Below are 20,466 nucleotides of genomic sequence, written 5' to 3' on the forward strand. Positions count from 1 at the left end.
AAATACACGTGCCTGCGTGGGTTTTCTCCGGGCACTCCGGTTTCCTCCCACATCCCAAAAACATGCATGGTAGGTTAATTGACATTGTTATATTGCTAAAAAAGTAGTTGTGAATGTGAGTGTGAATGGGTGATTGTTTGTATGTGCCCTGCGATTGGCTGGCAACCAGTTCAGGGTGTACCCCGCCTCCTGCCCGATATCTGGGATAGGCTGGGATCAGAAAATGGGTTGTTGGTTGGTTGGGTCTGAATACTTATGACTGTGTGCTATTTCAGTTTTTCTTTTTTAATGAATCTGAAAAAATGTCTACAATTCTGTATTTTTTTGTCAATATGGGGTGCTGTGTATACATTAATGAGGAAAAAGAATGAACTTAAATGATTTTAGCAAATGGCTGGAATATAACAAAGAGTCAAAAATTTAAGGGGGTCTGAATACTTTCCGTACCCACTGTACGTGCCCTGCGATTTGCTGGTGGCCAGTTCAGGGTGTAGCCCGCCTCTCGCCCGAAGATAGCTGGGATAGGCTCCAGCACGCCACAACCCTAGTGAGGATAAGCAGTACAGAAAATGGATGGATGGATTATAGCAAATACTCCCTTCTCTACTGAGAGCCAATTTTTTTTTGTGACCCCAATGAACTTTGGAAACATGTCAAAAAGGCCAAAACTGTCTAGACCACAGAAGAAGAAGAAAAAAAAGAGGAAAAATTGGCGAAAGAGAGGTCAATTTGTTGCTACTTTTGGTTTGTCGCATTAGCTGTCACAACAGCAACTTACTCACATGATTTGTTTGGCAGTATCGATACAGTAATGAAACGAAGAAAAATGTTTCTATTTGAAATTTTGTGGCATGTTATCTCAAAAATTAAAAGCAATGTTAAAAACTATTGCCTTGCAAATGTGTTGTCAGCTTATGTAAATCATTGATGGAATGCAGCGCCATATAAAATCTCGCCTCGGGTGCCACTGGCTTGGGTCGGCCCTGCTGAAGTCACTCAGGTGTACTTGATATATTATTGCAATATCTTTCTAAGGGGAGCTCTACTACTCAAGGGCACTTAGCAGAAGATTAAAATGGGTTATTCAATTAATGAAGTATCGCCCACTCAACGCTTCCTGGATCGACATGAATCCCACTGGACACCTGGATATTTCACTTGCCCTCAATAAGGCCCGCTGCAAACTGAGCAACACAGCCGATAGCCACTGAAGTCGACCATTGCAAAAAAATTACAGTCAGCGACTCTTCACTGCATACAAAGCGAATGAGCGCCGCACATTCACAGAAGCGCTGCAACGGAAAAACTGCAACCCTGTATGTGGTTTTGAAGCTCCACGCAGCAAAACCGGCGGCCGACCGTCGGCCACACATGAAAACAAGCTGCTGAATCCTGCACATTCTACAACTTTTCAGTCAGTTTGGGCCGCGGAACTCACCTTACTGTAAGTTAAAGATCATGGTAATGTGACCTTTCTACAGACTGTTTGATTAGTTAAAAGCAGTGTTTTCTCTTTGACGCACTGTCAAACCTTTAGGGTTGAACAAGATGTACTAAACACTTCATAATAATAATGAATCTTGATGGAAAAATGTAAATAAGTTATCATGTGTTGTGCTTTTCTGCTTACTTCTAGTTAGAGAAATGTTTTATCACTGCGTGCAAGCTTTCTCCCGCAGGATGAGTCATGTCCTGGCAGGTGCAAGGACAAATTTGAGCCGAGGAGTTTCCTGTGTCTTGATAAGAAGTATATAATTCTTCTACTGTCTCAACCACAACGAAGAGTGTTATGTGCTGATCACATGAGTTGCAACATGCTTGTATGCCCCCACCTTTTTGACGTTGTAACTCATATGTAACAAGGGAACTGCCCTAAAGTAATAAAAAGAGAGAATCTGGCAGAGTGAACTCAGAAAATGGTTTGAGACTGTAACTAATTACACTCTTGGCCGTTTTCTCCTTGCAAGTCTGAAAACTGAACTACCTCTGTGTCTGTCTTGATTTTTTACAAGTGTTTTAGGTGTCTTGAACCTGACATTTACTTGGTCCTTCGAGGCGGATACCAACATACCCGACGAATCCAGCGGGTGGCTGGATTGCAGTATAAAGACCATGGCCATGACAGACTCCATTAAAAGTGAGTCCAAAAAACCCTTTCCGTGACTGAAATCGGCCCGCCAGCTGGAATCCAAAGGTTGACGGTCCTCTGAAAAGACAGACAGGGGTGAGTTGAGTTTTCATTTAAAAAGGTATGAATGAATAAGGAAAAGGTTTGCGAAACCTGAGACAAAAACCCTGTGAATACTAGTCAATGGCGGGTCAGACAAGAAACTAGGAAAGTTTCGTGGCGTTGTAGTTAAATTCCGTATAGGACGGCGGAGTCCTCTGACGAGCCAGTGTGAATGAAAACTGTTTGAATGAGAGTGTAAACGGGAAAGTAATAAAAAGAGAGAATCCGGCAAAGTGAACTCAGAAAATGGTTGGAGACTGTAACAAAGTACACTCTTGGCCGTTGTCTCCTTGCAAGTCTGGAAACTGAACTACCTCTGTGTCTGTCTTGATTTTTTTAGGTGTCTTGAACCTGACAAATCTGTTCTAGAGTCAGTATAAACCAGTGTTGGGCCACATTTGACTTTGAAAACAAAGGCCTCTAAAATTCTCCATAAAATTTAAATTCAGGAGAAAAAAACTATTAATTCCTAAAGTACACTACCTATTCTACTGCCCACACTGCTCTAATCCCAAGTAATGTTCCATTTGCACCATTTAAATTGCATTTTTAGGGGAAGTGACTTTGTTTGAAACAGGAGTGTCATTAGGTTTTATATAGGGGTGGTGTTTGTATATTTATAACCTATCTATATATTTATAAGCTATTCTGTTGGCATATTTGCTTATTTAAATGTACTGTTGTCCAATTAAAGAAGTCTGTCTTGTGTAAAAAAAAAAATGTAAAAAAAAAGAGACAAGAATAAATGTAACGGTGTTTATTCATCCATCAGTAGATTTACATGGAATATATATAAAGTAAATTCTAACAATGAAATATATTAATAACCATTTACCTGGGATAGGCTCCAGCACGCCCGTGACCCGAGTGAGGAGAAGCGGCTCAGAAAATGGATGGTTATTGTTAGATGCTTATTGTTAGATTTTTTTTTAACTGAAACTTGTCAGCCAATAGGAGAACGGGTTTATAGAGTAACAGAGAAAACGAAAGGGTCGAGGATATAGTCTTTGTTGAGAAATAATTAAGTTATACTCTTTTACTCTAATTTGAAGGTGTTTTTGACCAGATTTTTCGATCGGCATTATCATAGAATAACGTACGCTAAAAAGGGACACAAAAAAAATTTAAATAAAAAAAAAAGTTATTTCAGGCATGGTGAGAAAATTGGTTAGCACATCCGCCTCACTGTTCTGAGGACCCGGGTTCAAATCCGGCCTCGCCTGTGTAGAGTTTGCATGTTCTACCCGTACCTGTGTGGGTTTTCTTCACGTCCAGAAAACATGTATGTTAGGTTGACTGAGGACTCTAAATTGCCCGTAGGTCTGAATGTGACTGCGAATGGTTGTTTCTTTCTTTTTTCTTTTTTTTTGTCCTGTTCGGCTGTTAGGTCAAGCAGAATGGAGAATCTGTATCCCTTTCATGCCGGAACAGTTTTATTGTGTCACAGTGGAGTTTTTAAGCTTCCGCTGTGGTATTATAATTGAGGTTTAATGAGAATCAGACTTGATCAGTCGAACAGAACAAAGTGTCTAGAAGGGAGAGAAAAACAAAGACAAAAGACAAAGCACTAATTGTAAACAGGAGAGAAGTAAATCATTACATTATCTACAACAATGAAACATTAAATATGAGTGTTGCATGGGGCTGTAGTGCTACACCCTGTGAGGGAAGGACTGGACAAGATAGAACAGGACAAGCACAGGAGAAGAAGCATGCAGGACAAGGGTCATGAACCCGACTGTGCAACTGAAGTGTGGTGGCATTATGTGAATTATAAAAGTCTAAGGGACGAGAGTATAAGTGAGGGGATACACACGCGATTTGCATATTCATGAGTTATTTGTCGCAGTAAGTGCGTTACCCCACACCCAGTGAAAGAGTCCTAGGGGTGTGTGTCTGCGGATACATGCAAGTGAATTTATACCGTTTTACATGCACAAAGACTGACAGAAGTGTCCTGTAATTGCTGTGGCTGAGGACCCCACCCATTCAATCGAGGAGCGGGATCAGGCCCAGCGGTCCACCCGAGAGCAGCCCGGCAGACGGGACACGTCCCACACCGAAGGACCCAGGGCGGTCCGCCGGCCCCACCGAGGCGCCCCGACAACTGGCCACCCGGTGGGGACCGCAGGGACCCAATGCCACCCCCCCCCAGCATACCCCCATACCCGACCCACCACCACACACGCACTGCCAAAAAATATATACAGTGAATGGTGTGAGTGTGTGCTAAGTGAGGGATTGAGAGGCATGGCTCCTGCAGGTCGGCCATTAGGCCGGACAACCACCGACGAAGAGGGCCATCCCTCCCAACCCGTATGGTTGTTTCTATGTGCCCTGCGATTGGCTGGCGACCAGTTCAGGGTGTAAACTGCCTCTCGCCCGAAGATAGCTGGGATAGGCTGCAGCACCCCCACGAGCCTAGTGAGGATAAGTGGTACGGAAAATGAATTGATGGATGGAAGTTCTAACAATATTTTGACAGAGTGTCATTTTGGTGAAATTTTGTCACGTTGCTAATAACAATTCCACACAGAGCAGATTTCTTCATTGATGAATTTTAGCATGTTTAATCAGTTAGAATTGAAGAATTTCAAAGTGGGCCTTGCATCTCTTGATTTTTCTGTATGTGGCCCTCAGAGGAAACAGTTTGATACACCACTAAATTGTTGTGAACGCACCCTTATTGATAATGAGTGACAAACAAGCAGAGTTATGGAACATTCTCATAGATACAGCTGACTCTTCCATCTACATTGCATTCTTCTTCTTCTAATTGTTCACATATTGCCACTTTAACCATGTTGTAGTGAGTAGCCAGCACCCTTTCTTTCCTTTCCCTTTCTGTTGCAGTCATTAGTAACTATGCTACCAGTCTCCTTGGGCAAATTTACACTTCCCCTTCCCAAAAATGGCCAAACGAAAGATGGAAAACCGCTAACTTCCAAGACAGGTGGCAGCCAGATTATCTGTTCACTTAAGTCAAAGTTCACTGTTTGTCATGTGCGGAGCAATGTGGGTGTAACGAAGAATATAACATAATCAAATTAATGTATTTTTTAATGCCCTTTATCAACTCTTAGGCAGGGACTTAATAGTTTGAGGTTTGGATTTTTATTGAAGGAAAATTATTATTATTGCACATTTCAATTATTTTTTTGGGTTGTTTTGTTGTTGGCCTTTGAAAAAAGATTTACATCAAAAAAGAAAGGTAGTTGGAGATAGATAAATAGAAGATGGAGAGACAGAAGAATACATGTTATCTATTTAAATACAAAACAACAAACAAATACCACTGATGTCTTTTATCGCAAATTTGATTTCTCATGTGTTTATAATATTCAAGTTTGTTGATTCCAGATTCAGTGTTTAAGCAAAATGTAAGTTTGTTGTCCTATGATAAACTTTAAAGCTACATTTGTGGAGAGAAGGGAAACATGCACATCGCAGTGATTTTTCATTAAATATTGAGTTTGGCCCACGACATTGTCCCAATTTTTTATTTTGGCCCACCGTGAATTTGAGTTTGACACCCCTGCTATAGAGGAAGAAATACAACATGGAAGCTCACTGAGATGCAAGTGAGTTGTAAAAAGACATACATTTTAATGGTCTGGGAAAGAAACAGTACATGGCGTTACATGTTTTTATTGCACTGGTAAGTGTTCAACTACATTGCCACATTTTGAAGACTTAAATGACAAGCAGAAATGTGCAATAATGTGATTTAAAGTCAAGCTGGGATTTGAATGAATCGTTTGGATGAAAGGACCTCAAACAGCTGAGCTCTTCGTGCTCATTTGCGTCTTTGTGTTGAAACGGAGTGCATGGATTATCTTTTTTTTTAAAGATGTGTAATTTCGTGTGATTATGATGTCTGAAAAAGCACTTTGTCACTTCACACTACAACACCGCCTCCAAATGTGGCTGGGAAACAGGTGGTGGTGTCTCACTTCGGAGGCTTCATGCTCATTTAAGGATGTGTCCCGAGCTGGAGTGGCACTCATTTTCATCCATGGAGTTTCATAACTAAGACCAACTCACTTGCACGTTCGCCAGTGCACTGGAGAACCTGTCCAAAGTATCATAGTCTTGCAGTCGTGTATCCTGATTAAAAAAAAAATAACCTAAGCAAACTATATGGGGATTCCAACTATATATATATATAAAAAAAAAAATATATATATATATATATATATATATGTGTGTGTGTGTGTGTGTGTGTGTATGTGTGTGTGTATATATATATATATATATATATACATATATATATATATATGTATATATATATATACAGAGAGAGAGAGAGAGAGAGAGAGAGAGAATACAGTATAAGGCAAAGTTCAGGTTATCTGTTTATATGGTGACCGATCTGTTGTTGCCTTCCATCTTTTATTTTTACAATGAATTTTAATACATGTAAACTTTACATAATAAATGCTATTGACACGCCTTCAAATATAAAGATATGTGGTTACATCATGTGTCTAGCAAGCGGTCTGCTCCTTAAAAAAAATGTATGTTTCTTGTTTTGGGTTAATGGCGATGAGCTAAGGAGACAACTTACAGCAGTGTGTCTCTGGCACAGCTTTATGGTGCATATTTCTCTCTCATGAATTATTCATACACACTAGCCAACATAAGTCACTGCAGTGGGATGCGTTGACTCGGGCGTCTCGGCTGGGAGGCTTCTGGCAACTGCGGTGGTCTAATTATAAGCTTTCCATGCTCACAAAGTGGTCCTCCATTGGCCTAAATGGAATTCACCATGAAATGGTGTCTCTTGTTATAGCTGCTTTACGTTCATCAAGTTTGCTTTAATATTTCCCTAAAGTCCCTGTAAAGTGAAAATAAAAATGTCTTATAATTTGACACACCTTATAGAAGAGTGTTGTTAACAAGTCTGCCAAATTTGAATTAATAAAAAAATTGCCAAGTGGTACAGTATATAATGAGGGGTGGCACGGTGGACACATGGTTAGCAGATCCGCCTCACAGTTCTGAGGACACGGGTTCAAATCCTGGCCTCACCTGTGCGGAGTTTGCATGTTCTCCTCGTGCCTGCGTGGGTTTTCTCCGGGTACTCCGGTTTCCTCCCACATCCCAAAAACACGCATGGTTGGTTAATTGAAAACTCTAAATTGCCCGTAGGTGTGAATGTGAGTGCTAATGGTTGTTTGTTTATAATGTGCCCTGTGATTGGCTGGCGACAAGGTCAGGGTTTCGCCCAAAGTCAAGTGAGATGGGCACCCGCACACCCATGACCCTAATGAGGAAAAGCGGTTCGGAAAATGGATGGATGGATATACATATAATGAGGCTCCAAAGTCGGGAAAAATGGAGACCTCCTCTGAGTTGTCGGTTGCGATAAGCGTGTCTGCTGAATCCTGAAACCAATCGTCGACGAAGGGTTTTTGCCCCTTGAAAAACGGTAATGGGGGGTGTGGGGTGGGGGTGGGGGGATGGCGGCTGCTGTTTGAACTTTCTGCACCGTGAAAACAGATCGTCAAAGGGTGGGGTGGGGGCTTGATCACAATTTCACTAGAATTTGTTTTTCATCGACGATTGCCCACGCCGCACGAAGGGGGAGGCCAATAGGGTGGCCACCAGCTGGCTCTGCCCCTGGCTAAATTGTACAAAATTATTCTCAGTCGATGCACGTTTTCAGCACTTATCTTTAAACATACTTAATGCACAATAATTAGAAACAAATCACTGATACAGGGTATTTAATGAAACAACATTGCCCTAGATTTGATGTACAGTAATTGTCCTTTCCATAATAGACTGGACTAGAATAGTCTTCTATAATAATGAGTCTTACCTCATTTTATAATGATCATACAAGCATGTTTGTATTATTTTTCTTCTTTTCTCATGCTCTTCGACACTCCTTGATAAGGTCGCTCCTTCTAATCAAATAAGTGTTACCCCCCCAAAAAAAATCCACCAAAAGCCAAAGAAAAAACAAAACACAAGAGAAAATATTTTGATGCTCAGTAAACTGAACTCTCACCCGACATATTGCATCATGCAGTTTAAACTCCGAAGTTTTGGTGAAACTTTCAGTTTCAAGGCAAGGCCGTGTTTTCTTTGTTTGGAGAGTGACAGATGGTGTGTTTAAATACCGTAGTAGCACTATGTGTATCGAGTAATCAATCCATTTTGTCCATCTGTTTTTTTTTTTGTTTTTGTTTTTTTTTTAAATGTTGTCATTTTATTATTTTTGTTTTGATTATTGTTACTTATGACTGCTGCAATTAAGCAGATAACTAAATTTAGTTTTTGGCTGGTTAGCTAGAGAGATTAACAATATTGGATCATGAATTTTGACTCTTTATCCTTATAAAAAATAAAATGGTGGTAGCCTGGCAGGTGCGTGTGGACTCCCATTTACCATGAGTTTGAATTTGATTGGTTACTCCTGAACACAGGCACATGCCAGTTATAAGAGGGAGTGCGCCCTTGTGCAACCAGATTTCTTTGATTACTATTATTATTATTTTATATAAACTTTATTTAACAAAGTAAAAGACCAGTTAAGACAGAGCATTTTTTTTGCAGTGGTGACCTGAACAAGATTATTTCAGATTATTTTCACCTCCCCTCTCAAAAAGATTGAAAAAGAAAAAATCAATTCAGTTGTGTAAATTCTGTCATATTAATGGTGGACAAAGTTTTAAAATGATTTATTTTGGTCTAAATTATTTTACATCACAAAAACCTGGGATCTAAACTGGGGTGTGTAGACGTTTTATATCCACTGCAGCTTTGTTCCTGTTTTTGCAATCTCCCTGTTGAGGCTATTGTGCTGTTTCACAGTGGAAACAAAACAGTATAAGACCATTTCTTGGAGCTGAATTTGCATTCATTTGTTATTTGACAACAATTTTGTTCATTATTTGTTATTTTATAATTGTATTTTTTATTTTATTTTTATAAGTGATATAGTTCAGCAATATCTGAATTTGCACATTCATATTTTATTTAGTTAGTTTTATCTGACGTTCGTGCCGATTTAAGTTACCATTTACTCAGTACGTGAGTATTTGTGTCTCTGAATAATTTCTTATTCTTACTCAAGTAAATATTTGGAGGAATATTTACTTTTACTTGAGTCATATTATTCTAAAGTAGCAGTGCTCCTACTTGAATTCAATATTTGGCAACTCTACCCACCTCTGGTTACTCATTGCAAGGATAGAGGGTAAGGAACCTCAGTGCATTCTTTGATCTGGCTTTCGCATTTGATTTACATATAAAAGAGGTAACACGTGCATGCTTTTTCCATCCATCCAAATTGCAAAGATCAGACCAATCCGCTCAGTGAAAGATGCAGAGACCCAAATTCATGTTTTAATATAGTAAAGAGCAAATAAATGGGAAAATTGGGGAGGGAGGGGGAACAACAACAACCAAAAAGAAAATAATAGCAGCTCCAACAGTGATGTCCCTGTTGAATAAGATGATGTATCAAAGAAAACTCTGAGGATAAGTCCAACAGGAAACACAGATCTGTCCGTAAGTGACTCTGTCATTGTCTATTTTTCAACTTTACCCAGGACTGTTCGTTACTTGGCATGGCTGAGAAAGTTGCTGCTGATCATATAAGCATGCAATTTCTCAGAAAAATATGGGGAAAACGCAAAAGCGTGGAAGAAACCCATGTTTGTAAGGATTCCAATTAAGAACTGATTTAAAACTGCCTGAAATCATATGACTATGATGTCTGAGAACTGATGTGTTTTTGTTAAAGGAAAAAGGTATTCTGCCATGGTCTGGGCCATCCAAGCACCTTAGCACTTTCACTGGCTCTCGGACTCTGTGTCTATGAATATTCATCATTGCAAGTCCTGACAGGCTGTAATTGCCCATAGATAACATTTTAAGGTTTTCAAGCTCATTCACGCTGGAAAGGACCTTTCACTTGAAGATCAGAAGATTGGAATCATCTTTATTGGCCAATTATGTCAACAACAAAAAAAAACACACACAAGGAATTGGTCTCCGGTAGTTGGAGCCACTATGGCAAAATATACAATCAGTACTTAAAAACACAAGTACGGCAAGTCATTGCGCAATGAAAGGGTAGCAATAATGTGGTAATGCTGATACAATGACAACTGTGCCAATTTAAAGCAATTCAACATGACTAATAGTGCGATAATCTGGTACAGTGACAATTGTGCAAATGGTGCAGAGAGTTCTCAAATACGTAAGTGGCCAGTAGTAATCAACAACAGATATGCAAATAATTCAGTGACTAAGCTACAACAGTGAGTACAGTATTAATTGTGGTAGTGTCCCGACAAATGTGCAAAATTGGCAGCATCTTACAACGAAACTGTAAGTCAACTGTTTAGGAGGTTAAATGGAAAGAGGGAAGAAGCTGTTGGAATGTCTGCTGGTTAGTGTGCATTGTTCGATAGTACCTACCTGAGGGAAAGCGCTGGAAAAGGTGGAAGGTGGATGAACAGGTGGTCACTGGGAGTGTCATGTAGATCGACAGAATACGGTGGCTGTTTGGCTAATACTTCTTGTCTCGTCCTGCTAGTGCTTTTCTAGTAAGGATTCCAGCTCTTCTTGAGCTTGGTTCTTGACTTTGCATATGTGAACTATAGTCGATTGTTTTTGTTCTTTCTCAACCTCTGACGGTCCCTTTGATGATTGAATTGATCTGAGCACAATATTGTATTTTTTTTAACATCACTGTGTATGATAATCCTACCTTACTTGGTCTTCTCATTCTTTTCTTTTCTGCCCCTCCTGTCCTCTTTCTGCCTTACTATTTTCCCAAATGATGTCTGAAAAAAGCAACTACACAACAACTCAGTTAATTAGTAGCATTAACAGCGCTGGGTAATGTTGTGATAGTGGCCTGGCCTCTGTTAGGATTAAAACTAGGTTGAGAGTTCCAGAAGAAAATGTTCTCTTGCTGGAGTTTTGATTTTTAAAAATCATTATGCAAATCATTTCTAAAGGCTATTTAAATGTGTCTAGTAAGATGAGATAACCTAAGCAATTTGCAAGTAGGTACAGTAATATCAGTAGCATCAGCAGTAGGCTAATAGATGCAGTCCAAGAATAGCCTAACTTCACAAAAATGAGCAAACATTGATTGTAAATTAGCTAGCTAACATCAGTCAACAATTCATCATATATCTGCTTTCAATGTCCTGCTTTCAATTGAGACAAGATAATTCACTTTGTAACTCACGGTGATGAATAGAAAGAAGGTAGTTACTGCCGACAAATAATTTTACTTTGTGCAGAAACGACTATGCTCCTATTTATTTATTTATAAATTTTTCCATCCAGGAAAAAATACTGCAGTCATGACCTTGGTGTCCTCAATGGTAATTGCGGCCATGATTGTGAAGAAACATCCAGAATTACAGGTACTCCGGTTTCCTCCCACATCCAAAAAAACCTTTAAATTGCGACTGGTTAGCACATCTGCCTCACAGTTCTGAGGACCGGGGTTCAAATCCCGGTCCCGCCGGTGTGGAGTTTGCATGTTCTCCCCGTACCTGTGTGGGTTTTCTACGGGTACTCCGGTTTCCTCTAAAACATGTGTGGTAGGTTAATTGAAGACTCTTAATTGCCCATATGTGTGAATGTGAGCGCGAATGGTTGTTGGTTTTTATGTGCCCTGCGATTCGCTGGCGACCAGTTCAGGGTGTACCCTGCCTCTCACCGAGAGTCAGCTGGGATAGGCTCCAGCACACCCACGACCCTGGTGAGGATAATCGGTATGGAAATGGCTGGATGGATGGCTGGTGACCAGTCCAAGGGTTAAATAAGTGTCTCCAATGACAAAACTAGACTTGATTAAACCTACTACTATACACTCACCACACATGCAAGTGCCGAAGGAGCCGAAAACACATTCGACTCACCGAGGTCGGAGAAAATGAACGTCTCTTTCACGCTAATTGGACTCATTCATTCTGCCTGTGGGCTTCCATTGATCATCACAGTGTGTTTCACATACGATACAAGCAGAAGATTACAATACACTAAATGCTGGCCTTTTGGTATTTTGAATAATCCCAAAAATGAGAAACCAAATGGGAATGAGGAAAATTTGGCTCTAATACAAATGCATGGACTCATAACTGAAGCAGCCTAAAGCTGGTGCCTGGTGAGGCGGGCAAATAGCGGCCTGATTGCGGCGCTCAGCTTCAATCAGCAGTGAGGCATAGGATGCAGCTGGATTCTGAATCACGAAGAGCACAACTCCAACGGCTGTTTGACAAGCTACGACACCATCACTCTGATATTTGTAGCTCTTTTTAACCATTTCAACTCATGTGTGGCTGCCCAGACTCCACTGACTTCGCTGTTTACAAAAGCGCTTTAATACAGTGCGTGGGAGACTAAATTGTTTCTGATATTCCCAAGAACACCTTTGTTAGGTTTTCCTAGTTGTAAAGGTAAAGGTACTTTATTCTTTCGTGTATTTAAACCTGGTTGCACACATACCAATAATTTCAGCCCAATGGCGCCCTTCTGATCTAAGTCGGCAAAGGCCCGATTATCAAATGTCTCTGAAGATATGCTGCGTAATTATCCTGTGGTGTGGGATGCGTTAAAAGTGACGTTTCCTCCATGATTTGCTCAGAAACAATGGTAAGTATTGAATTTGCTCAATATTTGCGATGGAAAATCCTTATGTGTGGTCAACACAGAGGACAGCCAAGCCATGGAGTCATCATCATTGAGGAAGAATCACTCTTAACACATCACACACCACAGGATAATTTGTCACGATAATCTTTAGATACATCTGATTTTCAGGCCCTCACTGCTTTTAATCAGAAGAGGGGAATGAGGCTCAAAATTGGCCCAGTTATCGTTTTGTGTGCAACGGGCTCAAGTTGCCTCAAATGTTTACAAAACACCTATGTTAGGTTGGTTGAAGGCACAAGATTCCTTAGTTTACAAAAATAGCGGTTTATTGAAGAATAAATTGTTACGAAACCAAAAAGGCAAGATTTGTTCCAGACTCTTATTGAATGCCTGTTTGCTAACATAGCAGCAGACAGCCTACAACCACACACATTAGTCACATTAAAACAGAACTGGACACATTTATATTCGTTTGTCTCACTCGTGCCTTTCCTCCCACCCGAGGGCATCACTTCCCACTTCACCCGCTCTTACGTGGAGTGTAAAATCAAAACAGTTCAGTCATATCCGCTGCATTCGCTAGATTTCTTTGCGTTTATTAGACTATATGTATTAGAATTGAGATGGTTTTTTACATTTTGAGGGTATTAGACTCTAACTATATAAACACAGTGGATATCAATAGTATACACACCCCTGTTCTAATTCCGGGGTTTTTTTATTTAAAAAAGTGAGACAAAGATGAATAATTTCCATTGTTTTTTCACCCTGTAAAGTGAAAATAAATATCTCTCGTAAATTCGACACACCACAGAAAAGAGTTTTGCTAACAACCTTGTCAAATTACAATGATTAAAAAAAGAAGGGACAAAAAATCACCAATTATATAAAGGGGGTTTCAAAATTGTGAAAAATCAAGGCTTTTGTGTCCGCTGATTGCTGAAACCACAGTTGTCGCTCAGTTGTCAACTGTCAATTAATAACCACTAATACCACCTGAAAAATAGATACATCTTCATCTAGATACTTTCTTATGTCTACAGTTTCCTAGATGTTTGCGCTACCGGAGTCAGAATCCAATTTTGAGCCAGAAGACACTTACCTACCTGAGAATCAATCTCATTCCTCTCAGTCTGCAGCAGAATGCTATTTTTTTCCCTCCCATTTATAATTTAGCAATAAAGTAATGCCCTCGTATGGGGTCAAGCATGACACAGTTGATGATGCGATTCAGTCACTTTATTACCACAAACGGTGTCAGAATGCACATTCATACAAGAGTTACTATTGGCTCCAACTCACGGCAGGCACTCTACACGCAGAATGACTGACTTGAGCCAACATTTAAGCTTAAATGTTCTTTTGCGCTTTCATCTAAAATGTTCCTATGTTCGTTCATCATTGCTGACGTCACAATCGCCAATCACCAGGCCCACACTCAGATTTAGAGAAATTACAATATGGATTAGTCTCACATGACCTAACATAGCCACTTAAAGCTGGCCTATCAATAAATATAGCAAACATGTTTTGTCACTTTATCAAATTGTTTTCTCAAGTAGTCAAGGAATCGGGACTCATGCCCCAGCTGGGAAGGTGTTTTAGCCACGCCCCAAAAATTAGAAATACAGAAGCAGTGGAATTTTTTTTTAGAATATATCTCCACATTTCAGTACTACAAAGTTCTATATTTTCAGGTTTTCACCTATGTATTTTTAATGTATTTAGTAACAAATCTATAAATTGACTTTACAGGGTCTTCAATGTGATCTATAGCCTGTTCAAATGTGCAAATAAAAATAACTGAAATAATGCTGTTACACACCCTCTTATCACTCTTGTTGTACATGTTGTTTGAAGCTGTTAGTAGATGAGAGAGAGAAGCAAGGTTGAAGCCTCCATCGACCAGTAGGAGGGCGCAGGCATGATTGATGTAGCTATCACGGAGTGCATGCAACTGTAGTTTTCTCACAGTCAATATTTCGACCGTTGGTGAGTAACACATACATCTCTCAATTCACTTAACTTAATTTAAGTGTAAACTCTAATCCCTCTCCATATCTCCTCTGGCACTCATGCGGCTCCACATTGGGACAAAGCTATTCTCGGTCGCCGCTCCTTGCAGTCATGGCATCGTAGACAAGCGGTGAAAGTCTAAGAATGCCAAAAATTTCTACTCAATAAAAAATGGGGCTGTTATAAACATGTTGCTGGTGAAAGCAAGAAACAACAACGCCAATAGTCTCCGCAAAAGAATATCATGGCCGAAAACGTTGAAAAAAGCCCACAATGGGTTGATACAATGCAAAATCAACATTAAATGGCAAAAAATGGTGGAAAAAAATAACTAATGAGAAAATTAGCTGAGCTGTTGCAACAGGTAATTGCTCTTTAAAAAATATATTTAATCCGAATACTTGATTATTTGATAGAATTCTCAGAAGAATACGATTACTAAAATATTTTATCGCCGCAGACCTAATTGCAGCATGACTGAATGCATTTTTCATTTGTGACAGGTCTGTTTAATGTCACTTCCAAATAAAGTGAGAGAAAATAAACATAGCATATTGCATAACTTTTCATAGAATAACTGTAAACGGTGGCACGGTGGGCGACTGGTTAGAACATCTGCCTCACAGTTCTGAGGACTGTGGTTCCATCCCCGGGCCCGCCTGTGTGGAGTTTGCATGTTCTCCCCGTGCCTGCGTGGGTTTTCTCCGGGCACTCCGGTTTCCTCCCACATCCCAAAAACATGCATGGTAGGTTGATTGACAACTCTAAATTGCCCGTAGGTGTGAATGTGAGTGCGAATGGTTATTTGTTTGTATGTGCCATGCGATTGGCTGGCAACCAGTTCAGGGTGTACCCTGCTTCCTGCCCGATGACAGCTGGGATAGGCTGCAGCACACCCACGACCCTAGTGAGGAGAAGCGGCTCAGACAATGGATGGATGGATGGATGGATGGATAACGAAAAAATTTACTCTTTGGTGGTATATTGTTATCGTGATAGAAAATGGCCCATAACTTCATAGATTTTTTTCCATGGAAAACACGAGATCGGCCCTCGTCTGTCATTGCCTTTCATTGCCGATCACAAAAAACGATCACCTGAAGAGAATATGTGCAGGCTGGGCAATTAATCCAAATTTGAACGTTCTTTAAGATGTTTATTGATATTCCAGTTAGAGTTGACTGTAAAACTAAGCGCGCAACAAAAATAATTACTCTCATTTTACATTAAAATAAAAGACATTGTTTTAGAAATCGCCAGTTTATGCTAATAGTTAATGGTAAACCCTATTGACGGACTAGCTAATATTAGCATTTAATCACGGGTGGGATTTATCTTCAAATATTGAATATTCACACACCAACGACACATACAGACAGTTAATATAACAATACTCGCGGTCATATATTCTTCCTAATCTGTGAAAAATGAATTTATTTAAATTGGAGTGCAACTTTCTTCTTTGACTCTTTTTTTTGTTTTTTTTTTGTTGTTTTTTTTTCCGCTTACAGTAAACAAGAAGCTCCATGCATGCACTGCACCACATTGCCGTAAGAGGTCAAAGCACACACAGCAGATAGTCATTGACTGTATAAATAGACACTTTTGTCCTGACTGTGACATGAAATCAGACTAAACGTTTCTTGTTTTAGATCAATTGGGATTAAAAAATAATAATACAAAATATTCAACACCGCTCATCCAGGTTAGGGTCATGGGACGCTGGAGCCTATCTCAGCTGACTTCGGGTGAAAGGCGGACTAGACCCTGAACTGGTGACCAGTCAATCGCAGGGCACATAGAGACACGGACAACCATCCGCACTCACAGTCACACTGTCACTGAGTGGGAACTGAACCCATGTTACCCTCACCAAAGTCAGGCAAGTGTACCACTACACTATCAATGACCCTCCTAAAAACAAAATGTATTTATTATCTATTTATTAGTATTTTTGGATTAGAATTAGAACAACATTCTATTTTTCATTATTCTTGCTCTTGATTTTCTTTGTTTGTAGATCTAGTATTTTTCTTACTCAACGGTGTTTTTTCATCATCATCACATCATGTGTGCGTTTATTTGTTTGTGTTTGTGTGTCTGTGGACCCTGCTTTTACTGTGGATAGCATTTTGTTATGCAATGTTTGTATGAAAAATGTCATATCAACAGATTGCTTTCAGAACCATTCCCATCATGGTAACTTGAACATTTGCATCTTTTAAATTGCTTTGCGTGCAAATAAAGGAAAGACGTCACATGTGGTTTTATCGAACTGTGAAAATTGTGACCTTCCCTTTGGGCTCGCTTTGTGCCCAGCATCCAACCTGCTTCAGTGTTACCATGGTGATGGACTGCAGGTTGATGAGCACTGAGGACAAACCAGAGAATGTGAACACGTTTTTTTATTTTCTTTAACCTCGACAGTGCTTGATCATACACATTTGGACAGTTTTTTTCAGTGTGTATCTTATGTAAGATGCCTTTGAGCTTCTCTCTTATAAATTGCTTTTTTTTAAGCATAATTGTATGGGTTTATGGAACATAGTCTTTATGTTTCTCACATTTTACTGATACAAACTGTGAACACCACAGATTGTGGTTTGCATTGTGTGTTGTTAAAAAAATGATACAAATTAAATACAATTATATTGAATTGGATTAATAAGTACTGCTCTTGCTGGTTGTGGCAGTCACTATGTTATAGTACCATAAGTGCAGTGCATAATACTGGTTCTAAGGTTCCTTTTTCGTAACGTACAGTGAAACCACTCATGAGACATGCTGTAGTATGTACGATAAATGATAAGATGCATCCCATTTATATCGCACTTTTCCAGGAATTAAAAGACACTTTATAATTTTATTTTATTTTTTTTATTTTGCCCTGTTTGGCTGTTAGGAGAAGTAGAAAAGATGATCCTTATCCCTTTTATGCTGGAACAGTTTTACTGTGCCACAGTGGAGTTTTTAAGCTGCCACTGTGGTACTTTGTATTCTGATAGATTTTTCTTGAAAATGTAGTCAGACAGCAGACATTTTTAAATGGGAGCGACAGAGAAGACAAAAGAGAGACAGTGACAAGATAACTAAATAATACTGTGTAGGAAGAGAAGACAACAAAAGACAGGACATCAGCTGGAAGAAAGATGAGTAAAGTAAATCATTATATGGCTAACGCAATGACACATAAGATTTGAGTGTTGTATGGGGCAGTAGTGCTACACCCTGTGAAGGAAAGACAGGACGATATACAACAGGACTAGAAATAATAAGGACAGAAGTAGTGGACCCGGCAGTACGGCGGAAGTGTGGTAGGAGTGGGAGTGTAAATTCTAAACATTTATAGAAACAGAGTGCAAGTGAGGGGATACCCAGGAAGTTTGCATGGTTATGAGTTATTTATCGCAATGAGTCAGTGGCACCACACCAAGCGAATAAGTCCCCGAGGTGCGGACACATGCAAGTGAAGTGAAACTGTCTCACATGTACACTAAGTTTCAGAAGTGACCACCTGGTCCAGGAGCCCACCTGAGAGCGGCCCAATAGACGGGACACCATCCACACTGAGGGACCCAGGGCGGTCCACAGGGCCCACCGAGGCACCTCAAAACCTGTCGCAGGGGCCCAGAGCCAGCCCAGCCAACCACCCCTCCACCCGCCACCCCTGGCCTGTGAGATTGGGGGGGAGGGGAGGGCTGCTGGCCATTGCTGCCCCGGAGCCAACCACCCTCTCCACCCAAATCCCACTGCCTGCAAGAGACCAGTGTCCTGTATATAGGGCTTTTTAAAAAAAAAAAAAAAAAAAAGGGGATGGGTGTGTGTAATGCATTAAAAGACCTAGGGGGCAGGCCGGGCGGAGGAGGAAAGCCTCTAGACCAGGTACCAGCACTGACATATTGAATCCCAGTCCAACGCTGGCATCCCCCCAACCCCGCACCAGCCCCCCAAGTAACCCTGAGTATGTGTGTGTGCCCGGATGTGATTAGTAAAAACAATATTTACAGTGGGTGGTGTGAGTGTGTGCAAGTGAGTGATTAAGACGCATGGCTCCTGTAGGCCGGGTCCACCCGGCGGGAAAACCACACGGAGAGAGGACTGTCACACGCGGCCCTGCAGTAATGTCCCCCGGAAGCCCCATACCCCACCTCATCCCATCACCCACCAGCAGCTGAAATGGGGAACCAAAACACACGGCAGTTGGCATCACCCCCAGCATCCATGGAACAAGAGCGAATCCATCACCAGCATACGCCGGGAGGCCCGTCCAGTTATTAGTTAAGTGTGTTCTATGGAGCACTTCATATTGTATAAACTGTAAATTTGCATTTTTTTATTGTCATCCTAAAGGTATTGTTACATATCTGCAGCCAGTAATTACAGTCAGCAGACATAGAAAGGTCTTTTTCCCATTTAGTTATTGGTAACTGCGTTGATTTTTACATGAGATTAATTTATAAACTTTTGTGATTTATATATTTGTTTTCCTTTGTGGGAGAAGCTTCAGTATTTGCTTAACAAACTCGAGCGGTTGAAGCGTGCTGTGAAGTGTTGGAATTCTTTTTGTTATTGCTCTTTTTAATTTATTGTATGGATGGAAGTTTCCGCTTCTTATTGGAAATTCTTGGCACAATTCATCACGTGTCATAAATATATTATTGTTACGTAGTTGTTGTAGGTGGTCAATTCCACATAGTTCCCATGTGTTAAAATAAAATAATGTTGTTAATTTCACATTCTGCATTGTGCCAGATTGGGAAGAGCATACTGGAAGCTAATTAAGATTGCGTAGCTTCTAAACCTTTCCACCAAACCGTTAAGGTGGATGCGATTATTGGGTTCTTGAAACAGTTATGGCATTTGAGACTTGTAGAAATAAATGGGACTTTTGAGAGTTTGATGTTATTGCAGTCTGTCTGTTCCACTTCTAGCCAAGAATGATGCTCCTCATTGTGGTGCATTCATTTGATGAGGTATTGCAATTGGTTAGCAAAATAATAGTGTTTAAAGTTGGGAGCATTTACTTTTCTGAAGAGTGGGTAAACTAATTATGTTTTTCTTATTTTTTGAATAATATTTATGATGGCCGAATCTAAGGTAATGTGGTCTTAAATTGAATCATTGAGATAAATAAATTATTTGTGGTAAGGTTTTCATTTTTACTGTAGCTATTCTACTCAGGAATGATATAGGAAAATCTTTCCAGCATTTTAAGTCAGCTGAGCTTTTTTTTTCCAGAAGTGGTTTGTAATTTAGATTGGTTAGCTCTGTGACTTTTGGTGAAATATTAGTAGTGAAATACTTAATGTTTCCTATCGGAATGGAGTAATATGGGATTTTATCTGGAGTACTCCACGAGTTAGCTGTTATTGGGAGTCGATTTTATCCAAATGATAGAGTAAAAGACGCTTTATAATTGATAATTATGCACTTTAGTCATTATTTTAGAGTCACACCTTAGTGGTGGTAAGCTACTTGTTTAACCACAGCTGCCATGGGGCAGTCTGACAGAAACGTGCTTGCCATTTTGTGCCTATGGCCCCTCCAACTGAGGCAATGTGGGTTTAGTATCTTGCCCTCCGGTTGCA

At 40.1% G+C, this 20,466-nt stretch overlaps 1 long non-coding RNA gene across 1 annotated transcript; it reads left to right on the forward strand.

Annotated features, from left to right (window-relative positions):
* The first annotated feature begins 1,935 nt into the window (after positions 1-1,935).
* Positions 1,936-19,772, forward strand: LOC133486268 (uncharacterized). The gene is made up of 2 exons (XR_009790977.1): positions 1,936-2,224; positions 18,377-19,772. It is a non-coding gene; the product is annotated as an uncharacterized LOC133486268 (long non-coding RNA).
* The last annotated feature ends 694 nt before the right edge of the window (positions 19,773-20,466 follow it).

The sequence above is a fragment of the Phyllopteryx taeniolatus genome, chromosome 1 (assembly GCF_024500385.1).
Source record: "Phyllopteryx taeniolatus isolate TA_2022b chromosome 1, UOR_Ptae_1.2, whole genome shotgun sequence".
In the NCBI taxonomy this organism is placed as follows: Eukaryota; Metazoa; Chordata; class Actinopteri; order Syngnathiformes; family Syngnathidae; genus Phyllopteryx; species Phyllopteryx taeniolatus.